Source organism: Hyperolius riggenbachi, chromosome 4, assembly GCF_040937935.1.
Source record: "Hyperolius riggenbachi isolate aHypRig1 chromosome 4, aHypRig1.pri, whole genome shotgun sequence".
Taxonomy (NCBI): Eukaryota; Metazoa; Chordata; class Amphibia; order Anura; family Hyperoliidae; genus Hyperolius; species Hyperolius riggenbachi.
The window spans coordinates 41507119-41524912 of NC_090649.1; the positions used below are offsets into that span (position 1 = coordinate 41507119).

General features: G+C 46.0%; 13 non-coding genes across 13 annotated transcripts; 5 read left to right on the forward strand and 8 right to left on the reverse strand.

Annotated features, from left to right (window-relative positions):
• Window positions 1-1236: 1236 nt before the first annotated feature.
• On the reverse strand, window positions 1237-1307 carry TRNAG-GCC (transfer RNA glycine (anticodon GCC)). The gene has a single exon. It is a non-coding gene; the product is annotated as a tRNA-Gly (tRNA).
• A 1550-nt stretch (window positions 1308-2857) lies between these two features.
• On the reverse strand, window positions 2858-2928 carry TRNAG-GCC (transfer RNA glycine (anticodon GCC)). The gene has a single exon. It is a non-coding gene; the product is annotated as a tRNA-Gly (tRNA).
• Window positions 2929-3062: 134 nt separating this feature from the next.
• TRNAK-CUU (transfer RNA lysine (anticodon CUU)) lies at window positions 3063-3135 on the forward strand. Its single transcript has one exon. It is a non-coding gene; the product is annotated as a tRNA-Lys (tRNA).
• Window positions 3136-4479: 1344 nt separating this feature from the next.
• Window positions 4480-4550, reverse strand: TRNAG-GCC (transfer RNA glycine (anticodon GCC)). The gene has a single exon. It is a non-coding gene; the product is annotated as a tRNA-Gly (tRNA).
• A 134-nt stretch (window positions 4551-4684) lies between these two features.
• Window positions 4685-4757, forward strand: TRNAK-CUU (transfer RNA lysine (anticodon CUU)). The gene has a single exon. It is a non-coding gene; the product is annotated as a tRNA-Lys (tRNA).
• A 1343-nt stretch (window positions 4758-6100) lies between these two features.
• On the reverse strand, window positions 6101-6171 carry TRNAG-GCC (transfer RNA glycine (anticodon GCC)). The gene has a single exon. It is a non-coding gene; the product is annotated as a tRNA-Gly (tRNA).
• Window positions 6172-9342: 3171 nt separating this feature from the next.
• On the reverse strand, window positions 9343-9413 carry TRNAG-GCC (transfer RNA glycine (anticodon GCC)). Its single transcript has one exon. It is a non-coding gene; the product is annotated as a tRNA-Gly (tRNA).
• Window positions 9414-10963: 1550 nt separating this feature from the next.
• Window positions 10964-11034, reverse strand: TRNAG-GCC (transfer RNA glycine (anticodon GCC)). Its single transcript has one exon. It is a non-coding gene; the product is annotated as a tRNA-Gly (tRNA).
• Window positions 11035-11168: 134 nt separating this feature from the next.
• On the forward strand, window positions 11169-11241 carry TRNAK-CUU (transfer RNA lysine (anticodon CUU)). Its single transcript has one exon. It is a non-coding gene; the product is annotated as a tRNA-Lys (tRNA).
• A 4573-nt stretch (window positions 11242-15814) lies between these two features.
• Window positions 15815-15885, reverse strand: TRNAG-GCC (transfer RNA glycine (anticodon GCC)). Its single transcript has one exon. It is a non-coding gene; the product is annotated as a tRNA-Gly (tRNA).
• Window positions 15886-16019: 134 nt separating this feature from the next.
• TRNAK-CUU (transfer RNA lysine (anticodon CUU)) lies at window positions 16020-16092 on the forward strand. The gene has a single exon. It is a non-coding gene; the product is annotated as a tRNA-Lys (tRNA).
• Window positions 16093-17435: 1343 nt separating this feature from the next.
• Window positions 17436-17506, reverse strand: TRNAG-GCC (transfer RNA glycine (anticodon GCC)). The gene has a single exon. It is a non-coding gene; the product is annotated as a tRNA-Gly (tRNA).
• Window positions 17507-17640: 134 nt separating this feature from the next.
• On the forward strand, window positions 17641-17713 carry TRNAK-CUU (transfer RNA lysine (anticodon CUU)). Its single transcript has one exon. It is a non-coding gene; the product is annotated as a tRNA-Lys (tRNA).
• The last annotated feature ends 81 nt before the right edge of the window (window positions 17714-17794 follow it).

Below are 17794 nucleotides of genomic sequence, written 5' to 3' on the forward strand. Positions count from 1 at the left end.
TGCTAACAAACGAAAATGTCATCTCAGCTTTCCCCTTCACTTTTACTCACACAACCTCTTTTAACAACTTTTCAGCAAAAGTGCTTCACCACCCCAAGAAAGAGAAAAACACTCCTTCTTACAATCTTACTCATCTTTCCTATACTACTTTTCTTATCTGCTTTTCCCAGATTTCCGTTGGCTTTACTCCAGTCCTTTTGTCAAGGAGAGACTTACAATCAATCACTTGACAAGGAACAACCACCTGAAAGATACTCATTCTCGTATGCCTGGTGCACACCATGCAATTCCCCATCAGATAGATGGGCCGATAGATCCTTTCCGACAGACACGATCGGATTTCCGTTCGGATTTCCGATCACTACTATGCAAATCCATCAGAAAAACGATCGGAAATCAGATCGGACCTGCCGGAAATCATCTGTTCGACCCATCTATCTGACAGGCATTGGTATGGTGTGTATTAGGCTTTGCACTCCAAAGGTGCTCACATAGCAGTATGAGGAGGGCACTCTGCACACGGCCTGAGATTTAGCTGAGAGGATTGAAAAAAAGGAAGTTGCTCTTTCCCTTAACTTGTTTTTAGATGAGGTACTTCCCAACAAAAGTTACAAACCAAAAAGCCTTTCAGTCCCGGCAAGCAAAAAAAGTGGTTGCTTTCATTTGACTTAAGTTTGTTACTACTTTTTTTTCTGTACTTTTAGTATGTTTTCTTAATTGCTAGGTGCTGGGAAAGCAAGTTGTAGGTAAGCTGACACAACATCTCAACATCTACTGTGAGAAAACTCAGGACAAAAGTAGAATGAATGAGGGCCTAGAGAGAACGCTCCAAATTTGAGCAAGGCCCTGAGTAGAGTGCAAAGACAACAAGGCAAAAAGTTGTAAAACAACACCAGATGAGCAGATGCTGCTGACTTGGCATTTCCGAGGCTTTTCTAGACAGTTAAAAAGAAGCCTAATAGGTGAGTACTGGAGAGGGAGAGATGCTGCACGTCACTGGCACTGCTAGAAGACATGCAAGGCCTTTGGGCACGCAAGTGTCCCAAGGCTGCTTTAACTTGTGTGTCTTAGAGTCATGTTTGCTGGGTACTAGGGTCCCTCTTCTCGACTGTCAGCCAGCACTGTGGCCAAGTGCCACGGTGACTCTTGCAAATGTCCTTAAATGGCTTCTGGCCTGCAGAGATGTCTTAAGCTTGAGAAGTGCAAAGTGTGGAGGTGTGCCAAAATCCTAGCATTTGCATTGGCCGGGAATCGAACCCGGGCCTCCCGCGTGGCAGGCGAGAATTCTACCACTGAACCACCAATGCCTTGCCCTGTTGCTCGGTGCTGAAAAACGTGGCCAGCCAAATCAGGCCATACAAGATTGCCTTCTTCTGTGCGGATGGCAAAGGTGAGGCTGGCGCCATTTTGCAATTTTTGACATTTCAGCTCAAGCAAGCAAGCCCGGCTAGCTCAGTCGGTAGAGCATGAGACTCTTAATCTCAGGGTCGTGGGTTCGAGCCCCACGTTGGGTGATCAAAGCTTCTCCTTTTACTTTCTACTAGGCAGAGCTCCTCCAAAACGATTACAAACCATCACCAGGCCATCACTTCCTCTTTCACATGCCACTCCCCACTCCCTTTGCTAACAAACGAAAATGTCATCTCAGCTTTCCCCTTCACTTTTACTCACACAACCTCTTTTAACAACTTTTCAGCAAAAGTGCTTCACCACCCCAAGAAAGAGAAAAACACTCCTTCTTACAATCTTACTCATCTTTCCTATACTACTTTTCTTATCTGCTTTTCCCAGATTTCCGTTGGCTTTACTCCAGTCCTTTTGTCAAGGAGAGACTTACAATCAATCACTTGACAAGGAACAACCACCTGAAAGATACTCATTCTCGTATGCCTGGTGCACACCATGCAATTCCCCATCAGATAGATGGGCCGATAGATCCTTTCCGACAGACACGATCGGATTTCCGTTCGGATTTCCGATCACTACTATGCAAATCCATCAGAAAAACGATCGGAAATCAGATCGGACCTGCCGGAAATCATCTGTTCGACCCATCTATCTGACAGGCATTGGTATGGTGTGTATTAGGCTTTGCACTCCAAAGGTGCTCACATAGCAGTATGAGGAGGGCACTCTGCACACGGCCTGAGATTTAGCTGAGAGGATTGAAAAAAAGGAAGTTGCTCTTTCCCTTAACTTGTTTTTAGATGAGGTACTTCCCAACAAAAGTTACAAACCAAAAAGCCTTTCAGTCCCGGCAAGCAAAAAAAGTGGTTGCTTTCATTTGACTTAAGTTTGTTACTACTTTTTTTTCTGTACTTTTAGTATGTTTTCTTAATTGCTAGGTGCTGGGAAAGCAAGTTGTAGGTAAGCTGACACAACATCTCAACATCTACTGTGAGAAAACTCAGGACAAAAGTAGAATGAATGAGGGCCTAGAGAGAACGCTCCAAATTTGAGCAAGGCCCTGAGTAGAGTGCAAAGACAACAAGGCAAAAAGTTGTAAAACAACACCAGATGAGCAGATGCTGCTGACTTGGCATTTCCGAGGCTTTTCTAGACAGTTAAAAAGAAGCCTAATAGGTGAGTACTGGAGAGGGAGAGATGCTGCACGTCACTGGCACTGCTAGAAGACATGCAAGGCCTTTGGGCACGCAAGTGTCCCAAGGCTGCTTTAACTTGTGTGTCTTAGAGTCATGTTTGCTGGGTACTAGGGTCCCTCTTCTCGACTGTCAGCCAGCACTGTGGCCAAGTGCCACGGTGACTCTTGCAAATGTCCTTAAATGGCTTCTGGCCTGCAGAGATGTCTTAAGCTTGAGAAGTGCAAAGTGTGGAGGTGTGCCAAAATCCTAGCATTTGCATTGGCCGGGAATCGAACCCGGGCCTCCCGCGTGGCAGGCGAGAATTCTACCACTGAACCACCAATGCCTTGCCCTGTTGCTCGGTGCTGAAAAACGTGGCCAGCCAAATCAGGCCATACAAGATTGCCTTCTTCTGTGCGGATGGCAAAGGTGAGGCTGGCGCCATTTTGCAATTTTTGACATTTCAGCTCAAGCAAGCAAGCCCGGCTAGCTCAGTCGGTAGAGCATGAGACTCTTAATCTCAGGGTCGTGGGTTCGAGCCCCACGTTGGGCGATCAAAGCTTCTCCTTTTACTTTCTACTAGGCAGAGCTCCTCCAAAACGATTACAAACCATCACCAGGCCATCACTTCCTCTTTCACATGCCACTCCCCACTCCCTTTGCTAACAAACGAAAATGTCATCTCAGCTTTCGCCTTCACTTTTACTCACACAACCTCTTTTAACAACTTTTCAGCAAAAGTGCTTCACCACCCCAAGAAAGAGAAAAACACTCCTTCTTACAATCTTACTCATCTTTCCTATACTACTTTTCTTATCTGCTTTTCCCAGATTTCCGTTGGCTTTACTCCAGTCCTTTTGTCAAGGAGAGACTTACAATCAATCACTTGACAAGGAACAAGCACCTGAAAGATACTCATTCTCGTATGCCTGGTGCACACCATGCAATTCCCCATCAGATAGATGGGCCGATAGATCCTTTCCGACAGACACGATCGGATTTCCGTTCGGATTTCCGATCACTACTATGCAAATCCATCAGAAAAACGATCGGAAATCAGATCGGACCTGCCGGAAATCATCTGTTCGACCCATCTATCTGACAGGCATTGGTATGGTGTGTATTAGGCTTTGCACTCCAAAGGTGCTCACATAACAGTATGAGGAGGGCACTCTGCACACGGCCTGAGATTTAGCTGAGAGGATTGAAAAAAAGGAAGTTGCTCTTTCCCTTAACTTGTTTTTAGATGAGGTACTTCCCAACAAAAGTTACAAACCAAAAAGCCTTTCAGTCCCGGCAAGCAAAAAAAGTGGTTGCTTTCATTTGACTTAAGTTTGTTACTACTTTTTTTTTCTGTACTTTTAGTATGTTTTCTTAATTGCTAGGTGTTGGGAAAGCAAGTTGTAGGTAAGCTGACACAACATCTCAACATCTACTGTGAGAAAACTCAGGACAAAAGTAGAATGAATGAGGGCCTAGAGAGAACGCTCCAAATTTGAGCAAGGCCCTGAGTAGAGTGCAAAGACAACAAGGCAAAAAGTTGTAAAACAACACCAGATGAGCAGATGCTGCTGACTTGGCATTTCCGAGGCTTTTCTAGACAGTTAAAAAGAAGCCTAATAGGTGAGTACTGGAGAGGGAGAGATGCTGCATGTCACTGGCACTGCTAGAAGACATGCAAGGCCTTTGGGCACGCAAGTGTCCCAAGGCTGCTTTAACTTGTGTGTCTTAGAGTCATGTTTGCTGGGTACTAGGGTCCCTCTTCTCGACTGTCAGCCAGCACTGTGGCCAAGTGCCACGGTGACTCTTGCAAATGTCCTTAAATGGCTTCTGGCCTGCAGAGATGTCTTAAGCTTGAGAAGTGCAAAGTGTGGAGGTGTGCCAAAATCCTAGCATTTGCATTGGCCGGGAATCGAACCCGGGCCTCCCGCGTGGCAGGCGAGAATTCTACCACTGAACCACCAATGCCTTGCCCTGTTGCTCGGTGCTGAAAAACGTGGCCAGCCAAATCAGGCCATACAAGATTGCCTTCTTCTGTGCGGATGGCAAAGGTGAGGCTAGCGCCATTTTGCAATTTTTGACATTTCAGCTCAAGCAAGCAAGCCCGGCTAGCTCAGTCGGTAGAGCATGAGACTCTTAATCTCAGGGTCGTGGGTTCGAGCCCCACGTTGGGCGATCAAAGCTTCTCCTTTTACTTTCTACTAGGCAGAGCTCCTCCAAAACGATTACAAACCATCACCAGGCCATCACTTCCTCTTTCACATGCCACTCCCCACTCCCTTTGCTAACAAACGAAAATGTCATCTCAGCTTTCCCCTTCACTTTTACTCACACAACCTCTTTTAACAACTTTTCAGCAAAAGTGCTTCACCACCCCAAGAAAGAGAAAAACACTCCTTCTTACAATCTTACTCATCTTTCCTATACTACTTTTCTTATCTGCTTTTCCCAGATTTCCGTTGGCTTTACTCCAGTCCTTTTGTCAAGAAGAGACTTACAATCAATCACTTGACAAAGAACAACCACCTGAAAGATACTCATTCTCGTATGCCTGGTGCACACCATGCAATTCCCCATCAGATAGATGGGCCGATAGATCCTTTCCGACAGACACGATCGGATTTCCGTTCGGATTTCCGATCACTACTATGCAAATCCATCAGAAAAACGATCGGAAATCAGATCGGACCTGCCGGAAATCATCTGTTCGACCCATCTATCTGACAGGCATTGGTATGGTGTGTATTAGGCTTTGCACTCCAAAGGTGCTCACATAGCAGTATGAGGAGGGCACTCTGCACACGGCCTGAGATTTAGCTGAGAGGATTGAAAAAAAGGAAGCTGCTCTTTCCCTTAACTTGTTTTTAGATGAGGTACTTCCCAACAAAAGTTACAAACCAAAAAGCCTTTCAGTCCCGGCAAGCAAAAAAAGTGGTTGCTTTCATTTGACTTAAGTTTGTTACTACTTTTTTTTCTGTACTTTTAGTATGTTTTCTTAATTGCTAGGTGCTGGGAAAGCAAGTTGTAGGTAAGCTGACACAACATCTCAACATCTACTGTGAGAAAACTCAGGACAAAAGTAGAATGAATGAGGGCCTAGAGAGAACGCTCCAAATTTGAGCAAGGCCCTGAGTAGAGTGCAAAGACAACAAGGCAAAAAGTTGTAAAACAACACCAGATGAGCAGATGCTGCTGACTTGGCATTTCCGAGGCTTTTCTAGACAGTTAAAAAGAAGCCTAATAGGTGAGTACTGGAGAGGGAGAGATGCTGCACGTCACTGGCACTGCTAGAAGACATGCAAGGCCTTTGGGCACGCAAGTGTCCCAAGGCTGCTTTAACTTGTGTGTCTTAGAGTCATGTTTGCTGGGTACTAGGGTCCCTCTTCTCGACTGTCAGCCAGCACTGTGGCCAAGTGCCACGGTGACTCTTGCAAATGTCCTTAAATGGCTTCTGGCCTGCAGAGATGTCTTAAGCTTGAGAAGTGCAAAGTGTGGAGGTGTGCCAAAATCCTAGCATTTGCATTGGCCGGGAATCGAACCCGGGCCTCCCGCGTGGCAGGCGAGAATTCTACCACTGAACCACCAATGCCTTGCCCTGTTGCTCGGTGCTGAAAAACGTGGCCAGCCAAATCAGGCCATACAAGATTGCCTTCTTCTGTGCGGATGGCAAAGGTGAGGCTGGCGCCATTTTGCAATTTTTGACATTTCAGCTCAAGCAAGCAAGCCCGGCTAGCTCAGTCGGTTGAGCATGAGACTCTTAATCTCAGGCTTGTGGGTTCGAGCCCCACGTTGGGTGATCAAAGCTTCTCCTTTTACTTTCTACTAGGCAGAGCTCCTCCAAAACGATTACAAACCATCACCAGGCCATCACTTCCTCTTTCACATGCCACTCCCCACTCCCTTTGCTAACAAACGAAAATGTCATCTCAGCTTTCCCCTTCACTTTTACTCACACAACCTCTTTTAACAACTTTTCAGCAAAAGTGCTTCACCACCCCAAGAAAGAGAAAAACACTCCTTCTTACAATCTTACTCATCTTTCCTATACTACTTTTCTTATCTGCTTTTCCCAGATTTCCGTTGGCTTTACTCCAGTCCTTTTGTCAAGGAGAGACTTACAATCAATCACTTGACAAGGAACAACCACCTGAAAGATACTCATTCTCGTATGCCTGGTGCACACCATGCAATTCCCCATCAGATAGATGGGCAGATAGATCCTTTCCGACAGACACGATCGGATTTCCGTTCGGATTTCCGATCACTACTATGCAAATCCATCAGAAAAATGATCGGAAATCATATCGGACCTGCCGGAAATCATCTGTTCGACCCATCTATCTGACAGGCATTGGTATGGTGTGTATTAGGCTTTGCACTCCAAAGGTGCTCACATAGCAGTATGAGGAGGGCACTTTGCACACGGCCTGAGATTTAGCTGAGAGGATTGAAAAAAAGGAAGTTGCTCTTTCCCTTAACTTGTTTTTAGATGAGGTACTTCCCAACAAAAGTTACAAACCAAAAAGCCTTTCAGTCCCGGCAAGCAAAAAAAGTGGTTGCTTTCATTTGACTTAAGTTTGTTACTACTTTTATTTCTGTACTTTTAGTATGTTTTCTTAATTGCTAGGTGCTGGGAAAGCAAGTTGTAGGTAAGCTGACACAACATCTCAACATCTACTGTGAGAAAACTCAGGACAAAAGTAGAATGAATGAGGGCCTAGAGAGAACGCTCCAAATTTGAGCAAGGCCCTGAGTAGAGTGCAAAGACAACAAGGCAAAAAGTTGTAAAACAACACCAGATGAGCAGATGCTGCTGACTTGGCATTTCCGAGGCTTTTCTAGACAGTTAAAAAGAAGCCTAATAGGTGAGTACTGGAGAGGGAGAGATGCTGCACGTCACTGGCACTGCTAGAAGACATGCAAGGCCTTTGGGCACGCAAGTGTCCCAAGGCTGCTTTAACTTGTGTGTCTTAGAGTCATGTTTGCTGGGTACTAGGGTCCCTCTTCTCGACTGTCAGCCAGCACTGTGGCCAAGTGCCACGGTGACTCTTGCAAATGTCCTTAAATGGCTTCTGGCCTGCAGAGATGTCTTAAGCTTGAGAAGTGCAAAGTGTGGAGGTGTGCCAAAATCCTAGCATTTGCATTGGCCGGGAATCGAACCCGGGCCTCCCGCGTGGCAGGTGAGAATTCTACCACTGAACCACCAATGCCTTGCCCTGTTGCTCGGTGCTGAAAAACGTGGCCAGCCAAATCAGGCCATACAAGATTGCCTTCTTCTGTGCGGATGGCAAAGGTGAGGCTGGCGCCATTTTGCAATTTTTGACATTTCAGCTCAAGCAAGCAAGCCCGGCTAGCTCAGTCGGTAGAGCATGAGACTCTTATTCTCAGGGTCGTGGGTTTGAGCCCCACGTTGGGCGATCAAAGCTTCTCCTTTTACTTTCTACTAGGCAGAGCTCCTCCAAAACGATTACAAACCATCACCAGGCCATCACTTCCTCTTTCACATGCCACTCCCCACTCCCTTTGCTAACAAACGAAAATGTCATCTCAGCTTTCCCCTTCACTTTTACTCACACAACCTCTTTTAACAACTTTTCAGCAAAAGTGCTTCACCACCCCAAGAAAGAGAAAAACACTCCTTCTTACAATCTTACTCATCTTTCCTATACTACTTTTCTTATCTGCTTTTCCCAGATTTCCGTTGGCTTTACTCCAGTCCTTTTGTCAAGGAGAGACTTACAATCAATCACTTGACAAAGAACAACCACCTGAAAGATACTCATTCTCGTATGCCTGGTGCACACCATGCAATTCCCCATCAGATAGATGGGCCGATAGATCCTTTCCGACAGACACGATCGGATTTCCGTTCGGATTTCCGATCACTACTATGCAAATCCATCAGAAAAACGATCGGAAATCAGATCGGACCTGCCGGAAATCATCTGTTCGACCCATCTATCTGACAGGCATTGGTATGGTGTGTATTAGGCTTTGCACTCCAAAGGTGCTCACATAGCAGTATGAGGAGGGCACTTTGCACACGGCCTGAGATTTAGCTGAGAGGATTGAAAAAAAGGAAGTTGCTCTTTCCCTTAACTTGTTTTTAGATGAGGTACTTCCCAACAAAAGTTACAAACCAAAAAGCCTTTCAGTCCCAGCAAGCAAAAAAAGTGGTTGCTTTCATTTGACTTAAGTTTGTTACTACTTTTATTTCTGTACTTTTAGTATGTTTTCTTAATTGCTAGGTGCTGGGAAAGCAAGTTGTAGGTAAGCTGACACAACATCTCAACATCTACTGTGAGAAAACTCAGGACAAAAGTAGAATGAATGAGGGCCTAGAGAGAACGCTCCAAATTTGAGCAAGGCCCTGAGTAGAGTGCAAAGACAACAAGGCAAAAAGTTGTAAAACAACACCAGATGAGCAGATGCTGCTGACTTGGCATTTCCGAGGCTTTTCTAGACAGTTAAAAAGAAGCCTAATAGGTGAGTACTGGAGAGGGAGAGATGCTGCACGTCACTGGCACTGCTAGAAGACATGCAAGGCCTTTGGGCACGCAAGTGTCCCAAGGCTGCTTTAACTTGTGTGTCTTAGAGTCATGTTTGCTGGGTACTAGGGTCCCTCTTCTCGACTGTCAGCCAGCACTGTGGCCAAGTGCCACGGTGACTCTTGCAAATGTCCTTAAATGGCTTCTGGCCTGCAGAGATGTCTTAAGCTTGAGAAGTGCAAAGTGTGGAGGTGTGCCAAAATCCTAGCATTTGCATTGGCCGGGAATCGAACCCGGGCCTCCCGCGTGGCAGGCGAGAATTCTACCACTGAACCACCAATGCCTTGCCCTGTTGCTCGGTGCTGAAAAACGTGGTCAGCCAAATCAGGCCATACAAGATTGCCTTCTTCTGTGCGGATGGCAAAGGTGAGGCTGGCGCCATTTTGCAATTTTTGACATTTCAGCTCAAGCAAGCAAGCCCGGCTAGCTCAGTCGGTAGAGCATGAGACTCTTATTCTCAGGGTCGTGGGTTTGAGCCCCACGTTGGGCGATCAAAGCTTCTCTTTTTACTTTCTACTAGGCAGAGCTCCTCCAAAACGATTACAAACCATCACCAGGCCATCACTTCCTCTTTCACATGCCACTCCCCACTCCCTTTGCTAACAAACGAAAATGTCATCTCAGCTTTCCCCTTCACTTTTACTCACACAACCTCTTTTAACAACTTTTCAGCAAAAGTGCTTCACCACCCCAAGAAAGAGAAAAACACTCCTTCTTACAATCTTACTCATCTTTCCTATACTACTTTTCTTATCTGCTTTTCCCAGATTTCCGTTGGCTTTACTCCAGTCCTTTTGTCAAGGAGAGACTTACAATCAATCACTTGACAAGGAACAACCACCTGAAAGATACTCACTCTCGTATGCCTGGTGCACACCATGCAATTCCCCATCAGATAGATGGGCCGATAGATCCTTTCCGACAGACACGATCGGATTTCCGTTCGGATTTCCGATCACTACTATGCAAATCCATCAGAAAAACGATCGGAAATCAGATCGGACCTGCCGGAAATCATCTGTTCGACCCATCTATCTGACAGGCATTGGTATGGTGTGTATTAGGCTTTGCACTCCAAAGGTGCTCACATAGCAGTATGAGGAGGGCACTCTGCACACGGCCTGAGATTTAGCTGAGAGGATTGAAAAAAAGGAAGTTGCTCTTTCCCTTAACTTGTTTTTAGATGAGGTACTTCCCAACAAAAGTTACAAACCAAAAAGCCTTTCAGTCCCGGCAAGCAAAAAAAGTGGTTGCTTTCATTTGACTTAAGTTTGTTACTACTTTTTTTTCTGTACTTTTAGTATGTTTTCTTAATTGCTAGGTGCTGGGAAAGCAAGTTGTAGGTAAGCTGACACAACATCTCAACATCTACTGTGAGAAAACTCAGGACAAAAGTAGAATGAATGAGGGCCTAGAGAGAACGCTCCAAATTTGAGCAAGGCCCTGAGTAGAGTGCAAAGACAACAAGGCAAAAAGTTGTAAAACAACACCAGATGAGCAGATGCTGCTGACTTGGCATTTCCGAGGCTTTTCTAGACAGTTAAAAAGAAGCCTAATAGGTGAGTACTGGAGAGGGAGAGATGCTGCACGTCACTGGCACTGCTAGAAGACATGCAAGGCCTTTGGGCACGCAAGTGTCCCAAGGCTGCTTTAACTTGTGTGTCTTAGAGTCATGTTTGCTGGGTACTAGGGTCCCTCTTCTCGACTGTCAGCCAGCACTGTGGCCAAGTGCCACGGTGACTCTTGCAAATGTCCTTAAATGGCTTCTGGCCTGCAGAGATGTCTTAAGCTTGAGAAGTGCAAAGTGTGGAGGTGTGCCAAAATCCTAGCATTTGCATTGGCCGGGAATCAAACCCGGGCCTCCCGCGTGGCAGGCGAGAATTCTACCACTGAACCACCAATGCCTTGCCCTGTTGCTCGATGCTGAAAAACGTGGCCAGCCACATCAGGCCATACAAGATTGCCTTCTTCTGTGCGGATGGCAAAGGTGAGGCTGGCACCATTTTGCAATTTTTGACATTTCAGCTCAAGCAAGCAAGCCCGGCTAGCTCAGTCGGTAGAGCATGAGACTCTTAATCTCAGGGTCGTGGGTTCGAGCCCCACGTTGGGCGATCAAAGCTTCTCCTTTTACTTTCTACTAGGCAGAGCTCCTCCAAAACGATTACAAACCATCACCAGGCCATCACTTCCTCTTTCACATGCCACTCCCCACTCCCTTTGCTAACAAACGAAAATGTCATCTCAGCTTTCCCCTTCACTTTTACTCACACAACCTCTTTTAACAACTTTTCAGCAAAAGTGCTTCACCACCCCAAGAAAGAGAAAAACACTCCTTCTTACAATCTTACTCATCTTTCCTATACTACTTTTCTTATCTGCTTTTCCCAGATTTCCGTTGGCTTTACTCCAGTCCTTTTGTCAAGGAGAGACTTACAATCAATCACTTGACAAGGAACAACCACCTGAAAGATACTCATTCTCGTATGCCTGGTGCACACCATGCAATTCCCCATCAGATAGATGGGCAGATAGATCCTTTCCGACAGACACGATCGGATTTCCGATCACTACTATGCAAATCCATCAGAAATACGATCGGAAATCAGATCGGACCTGCCGGAAATCATCTGTTCGACCCATCTATCTGACAGGCATTGGTATGGTGTGTATTAGGCTTTGCACTCCAAAGGTGCTCACATAGCAGTATGAGGAGGGCACTCTGCACACGGCCTGAGATTTAGCTGAGAGGATTGAAAAAAAGGAAGTTGCTCTTTCCCTTAACTTGTTTTTAGATGAGGTACTTCCCAACAAAAGTTACAAACCAAAAAGCCTTTCAGTCCCGGCAAGCAAAAAAAGTGGTTGCTTTCATTTGACTTAAGTTTGTTACTACTTTTTTTTCTGTACTTTTAGTATGTTTTCTTAATTGCTAGGTGCTGGGAAAGCAAGTTGTAGGTAAGCTGACACAACATCTCAACATCTACTGTGAGAAAACTCAGGACAAAAGTAGAATGAATGAGGGCCTAGAGAGAACGCTCCAAATTTGAGCAAGGCCCTGAGTAGAGTGCAAAGACAACAAGGCAAAAAGTTGTAAAACAACACCAGATGAGCAGATGCTGCTGACTTGGCATTTCCGAGGCTTTTCTAGACAGTTAAAAAGAAGCCTAATAGGTGAGTACTGGAGAGGGAGAGATGCTGCACGTCACTGGCACTGCTAGAAGACATGCAAGGCCATTGGGCACGCAAGTGTCCCAAGGCTGCTTTAACTTGTGTGTCTTAGAGTCATGTTTGCTGGGTACTAGGGTCCCTCTTCTCGACTGTCAGCCAGCACTGTGGCCAAGTGCCACGGTGACTCTTGCAAATGTCCTTAAATGGCTTCTGGCCTGCAGAGATGTCTTAAGCTTGAGAAGTGCAAAGTGTGGAGGTGTGCCAAAATCCTAGCATTTGCATTGGCTGGGAATCGAACCCGGGCCTCCCGCGTGGCAGGCGAGAATTCTACCACTGAACCACCAATGCCTTGCCCTGTTGCTCGGTGCTGAAAAACGTGGCCAGCCAAATCAGGCCATACAAGATTGCCTTCTTCTGTGCGGATGGCAAAGGTGAGGCTGGCGCCATTTTGCAATTTTTGACATTTCAGCTCAAGCAAGCAAGCCCGGCTAGCTCAGTCGGTAGAGCATGAGACTCTTAAACTCAGGCTCGTGGGTTCGAGCCCCACGTTGGGCGATCAAAGCTTCTCCTTTTACTTTCTACTAGGCAGAGCTCCTCCAAAACGATTACAAACCATCACCAGGCCATCACTTCCTCTTTCACATGCCACTCCCCACTCCCTTTGCTAACAAACGAAAATGTCATCTCAGCTTTCCCCTTCACTTTTACTCACACAACCTCTTTTAACAACTTTTCAGCAAAAGTGCTTCACCACCCCAAGAAAGAGAAAAACACTCCTTCTTACAATCTTACTCATCTTTCCTATACTACTTTTCTTATCTGCTTTTCCCAGATTTCCGTTGGCTTTACTCCAGTCCTTTTGTCAAGGAGAGACTTACAATCAATCACTTGACAAGGAACAACCACCTGAAAGATACTCATTCTCGTATGCCTGGTGCACACCATGCAATTCCCCATCAGATAGATGGGCCGATAGATCCTTTCCGACAGACACGATCGGATTTCCGTTCGGATTTCCGATCACTACTATGCAAATCCATCAGAAAAACGATCGGAAATCAGATCGGACCTGCCGGAAATCATCTGTTCGACCCATCTATCTGACAGGCATTGGTATGGTGTGTATTAGGCTTTGCACTCCAAAGGTGCTCACATAGCAGTATGAGGAGGGCACTCTGCACACGGCCTGAGATTTAGCTGAGAGGATTGAAAAAAAGGAAGTTGCTCTTTCCCTTAACTTGTTTTTAGATGAGGTACTTCCCAACAAAAGTTACAAACCAAAAAGCCTTTCAGTCCCGGCAAGCAAAAAAAGTGGTTGCTTTCATTTGACTTAAGTTTGTTACTACTTTTTTTTCTGTACTTTTAGTATGTTTTCTTAATTGCTAGGTGCTGGGAAAGCAAGTTGTAGGTAAGCTGACACAACATCTCAACATCTACTGTGAGAAAACTCAGGACAAAAGTAGAATGAATGAGGGCCTAGAGAGAACGCTCCAAATTTGAGCAAGGCCCTGAGTAGAGTGCAAAGACAACAAGGCAAAAAGTTGTAAAACAACACCAGATGAGCAGATGCTGCTGACTTGGCATTTCCGAGGCTTTTCTAGACAGTTAAAAAGAAGCCTAATAGGTGAGTACTGGAGAGGGAGAGATGCTGCACGTCACTGGCACTGCTAGAAGACATGCAAGGCCTTTGGGCACGCAAGTGTCCCAAGGCTGCTTTAACTTGTGTGTCTTAGAGTCATGTTTGCTGGGTACTAGGGTCCCTCTTCTCGACTGTCAGCCAGCACTGTGGCCAAGTGCCACGGTGACTCTTGCAAATGTCCTTAAATGGCTTCTGGCCTGCAGAGATGTCTTAAGCTTGAGAAGTGCAAAGTGTGGAGGTGTGCCAAAATCCTAGCATTTGCATTGGCCGGGAATCGACCCCGGGCCTCCCACGTGGCAGGCGAGAATTCTACCACTGAACCACCAATGCCTTGCCCTGTTGCTCGGTGCTGAAAAACGTGGCCAGCCAAATCAGGCCATACAAGATTGCCTTCTTCTGTGCGGATGGCAAAGGTGAGGCTGGCGCCATTTTGCAATTTTTGACATTTCAGCTCAAGCAAGCAAGCCCGGCTAGCTCAGTCTGTAGAGCATGAGACTCTTAATCTCAGGGTCGTGGGTTCGAGCCCCACGTTGGGCGATCAAAGCTTCTCCTTTTACTTTCTACTAGGCAGAGCTCCTCCAAAACGATTACAAACCATCACCAGGCCATCACTTCCTCTTTCACATGCCACTCCCCACTCCCTTTGCTAACAAACGAAAATGTCATCTCAGCTTTCCCCTTCACTTTTACTCACACAACCTCTTTTAACAACTTTTCAGCAAAAGTGCTTCACCACCCCAAGAAAGAGAAAAACACTCCTTCTTACAATCTTACTCATCTTTCCTATACTACTTTTCTTATCTGCTTTTCCCAGATTTCCGTTGGCTTTACTCCAGTCCTTTTGTCAAGGAGAGACTTACAATCAATCACTTGACAAGGAACAACCACCTGAAAGATACTCATTCTCGTATGCCTGGTGCACACCATGCAATTCCCCATCAGATAGATGGGCCGATAGATCCTTTCCGACAGACACGATCGGATTTCCGTTCGGATTTCCGATCACTACTATGCAAATCCATCAGAAAAACGATCGGAAATCAGATCGGACCTGCCGGAAATCATCTGTTCGACCCATCTATCTGACAGGCATTGGTATGGTGTGTATTAGGCTTTGCACTCCAAAGGTGCTCACATAGCAGTATGAGGAGGGCACTCTGCACACGGCCTGAGATTTAGCTGAGAGGATTGAAAAAAAGGAAGTTGCTCTTTCCCTTAACTTGTTTTTAGATGAGGTACTTCCCAACAAAAGTTACAAACCAAAAAGCCTTTCAGTCCCGGCAAGCAAAAAAAGTGGTTGCTTTCATTTGACTTAAGTTTGTTACTACTTTTTTTTCTGTACTTTTAGTGTGTTTTCTTAATTGCTAGGTGCTGGGAAAGCAAGTTGTAGGTAAGCTGACACAACATCTCAACATCTACTGTGAGAAAACTCAGGACAAAAGTAGAATGAATGAGGGCCTAGAGAGAACGCTCCAAATTTGAGCAAGGCCCTGAGTAGAGTGCAAAGACAACAAGGCAAAAAGTTGTAAAACAACACCAGATGAGCAGATGCTGCTGACTTGGCATTTCCGAGGCTTTTCTAGACAGTTAAAAAGAAGCCTAATAGGTGAGTACTGGAGAGGGAGAGATGCTGCACGTCACTGGCACTGCTAGAAGACATGCAAGGCCTTTGGGCACGCAAGTGTCCCAAGGCTGCTTTAACTTGTGTGTCTTAGAGTCATGTTTGCTGGGTACTAGGGTCCCTCTTCTCGACTGTCAGCCAGCACTGTGGCCAAGTGCCACGGTGACTCTTGCAAATGTCCTTAAATGGCTTCTGGCCTGCAGAGATGTCTTAAGCTTGAGAAGTGCAAAGTGTGGAGGTGTGCCAAAATCCTAGCATTTGCATTGGCCGGGAATCGAACCCAGGCCTCCCGCGTGGCAGGCGAGAATTCTACCACTGAACCACCAATGCCTTGCCCTGTTGCTCGGTGCTGAAAAACGTGGCCAGCCAAATCAGGCCATACAAGATTGCCTTCTTCTGTGCGGATGGCAAAGGTGAGGCTGGCGCCATTTTGCAATTTTTGACATTTCAGCTCAAGCAAGCAAGCCCGGCTAGCTCAGTCGGTAGAGCATGAGACTCTTAATCTCAGGGTCGTGGGTTCGAGCCCCACGTTGGGCGATCAAAGCTTCTCCTTTTACTTTCTACTAGGCAGAGCTCCTCCAAAACGATTACAAACCATCACCAGGCCATCACTTCCTCTTTCACATGCCACTCCCCACTCCCTTTGCTAACAAACGAAAATGTCATCTCAGCTTTCCCCTTCACTTTTACTCACACAACCTCTTTTAACAACTTTTCAGCAAAAGTGCTTCACCACCCCAAGAAAGAGAAAAACACTCCTTCTTACAATCTTACTCATCTTTCCTATACTACTTTTCTTATCTGCTTTTCCCAGATTTCCGTTGGCTTTACTCCAGTCCTTTTGTCAAGGAGAGACTTACAATCAATCACTTGACAAGGAACAACCACCTGAAAGATACTCATTCTCGTATGCCTGGTGCACACCATGCAATTCCCCATCAGATAGATGGGCCGATAGATCCTTTCCGACAGACACGATCGGATTTCCGTTCGGATTTCCGATCACTACTATGCAAATCCATCAGAAAAACGATCGGAAATCAGATCGGACCTGCCGGAAATCATCTGTTCGACCCATCTATCTGACAGGCATTGGTATGGTGTGTATTAGGCTTTGCACTCCAAAGGTGCTCACATAGCAGTATGAGGAGGGCACTCTGCACACGGCCTGAGATTTAGCTGAGAGGATTGAAAAAAAGGAAGTTGCTCTTTCCCTTAACTTGTTTTTAGATGAGGTACTTCCCAACAAAAGTTACAAACCAAAAAGCCTTTCAGTCCCGGCAAGCAAAAAAAGTGGTTGCTTTCATTTGACTTAAGTTTGTTACTACTTTTTTTTCTGTACTTTTAGTATGTTTTCTTAATTGCTAGGTGCTGGGAAAGCAAGTTGTAGGTAAGCTGACACAACATCTCAACATCTACTGTGAGAAAACTTAGGACAAAAGTAGAATGAATGAGGGCCTAGAGAGAACGCTCCAAATTTGAGCAAGGCCCTGAGTAGAGTGCAAAGACAACAAGGCAAAAAGTTGTAAAACAACACCAGATGAGCAGATGCTGCTGACTTGGCATTTCCGAGGCTTTTCTAGACAGTTAAAAAGAAGCCTAATAGGTGAGTACTGGAGAGGGAGAGATGCTGCACGTCACTGGCACTGCTAGAAGACATGCAAGGCCTTTGGGCACGCAAGTGTCCCAAGGCTGCTTTAACTTGTGTGTCTTAGAGTCATGTTTGCTGGGTACTAGGGTCCCTCTTCTCGACTGTCAGCCAGCACTGTGGCCAAGTGCCACGGTGACTCTTGCAAATGTCCTTAAATGGCTTCTGGCCTGCAGAGATGTCTTAAGCTTGAGAAGTGCAAAGTGTGGAGGTGTGCCAAAATCCTAGCATTTGCATTGGCCGGGAATCGAACCCGGGCCTCCCGCGTGGCAGGCGAGAATTCTACCACTGAACCACCAATGCCTTGCCCTGTTGCTCGGTGCTGAAAAACGTGGCCAGCCAAATCAGGCCATACAAGATTGCCTTCTTCTGTGCGGATGGCAAAGGTGAGGCTGGCGCCATTTTGCAATTTTTGACATTTCAGCTCAAGCAAGCAAGCCCGGCTAGCTCAGTCGGTAGAGCATGAGACTCTTAATCTCAGGGTCGTGGGTTCGAGCCCCACGTTGGGCGATCAAAGCTTCTCCTTTTACTTTCTACTAGGCAGAGCTCCTCCAAAACGATTACAAACCATCACCAGGCCATCACTTCCTC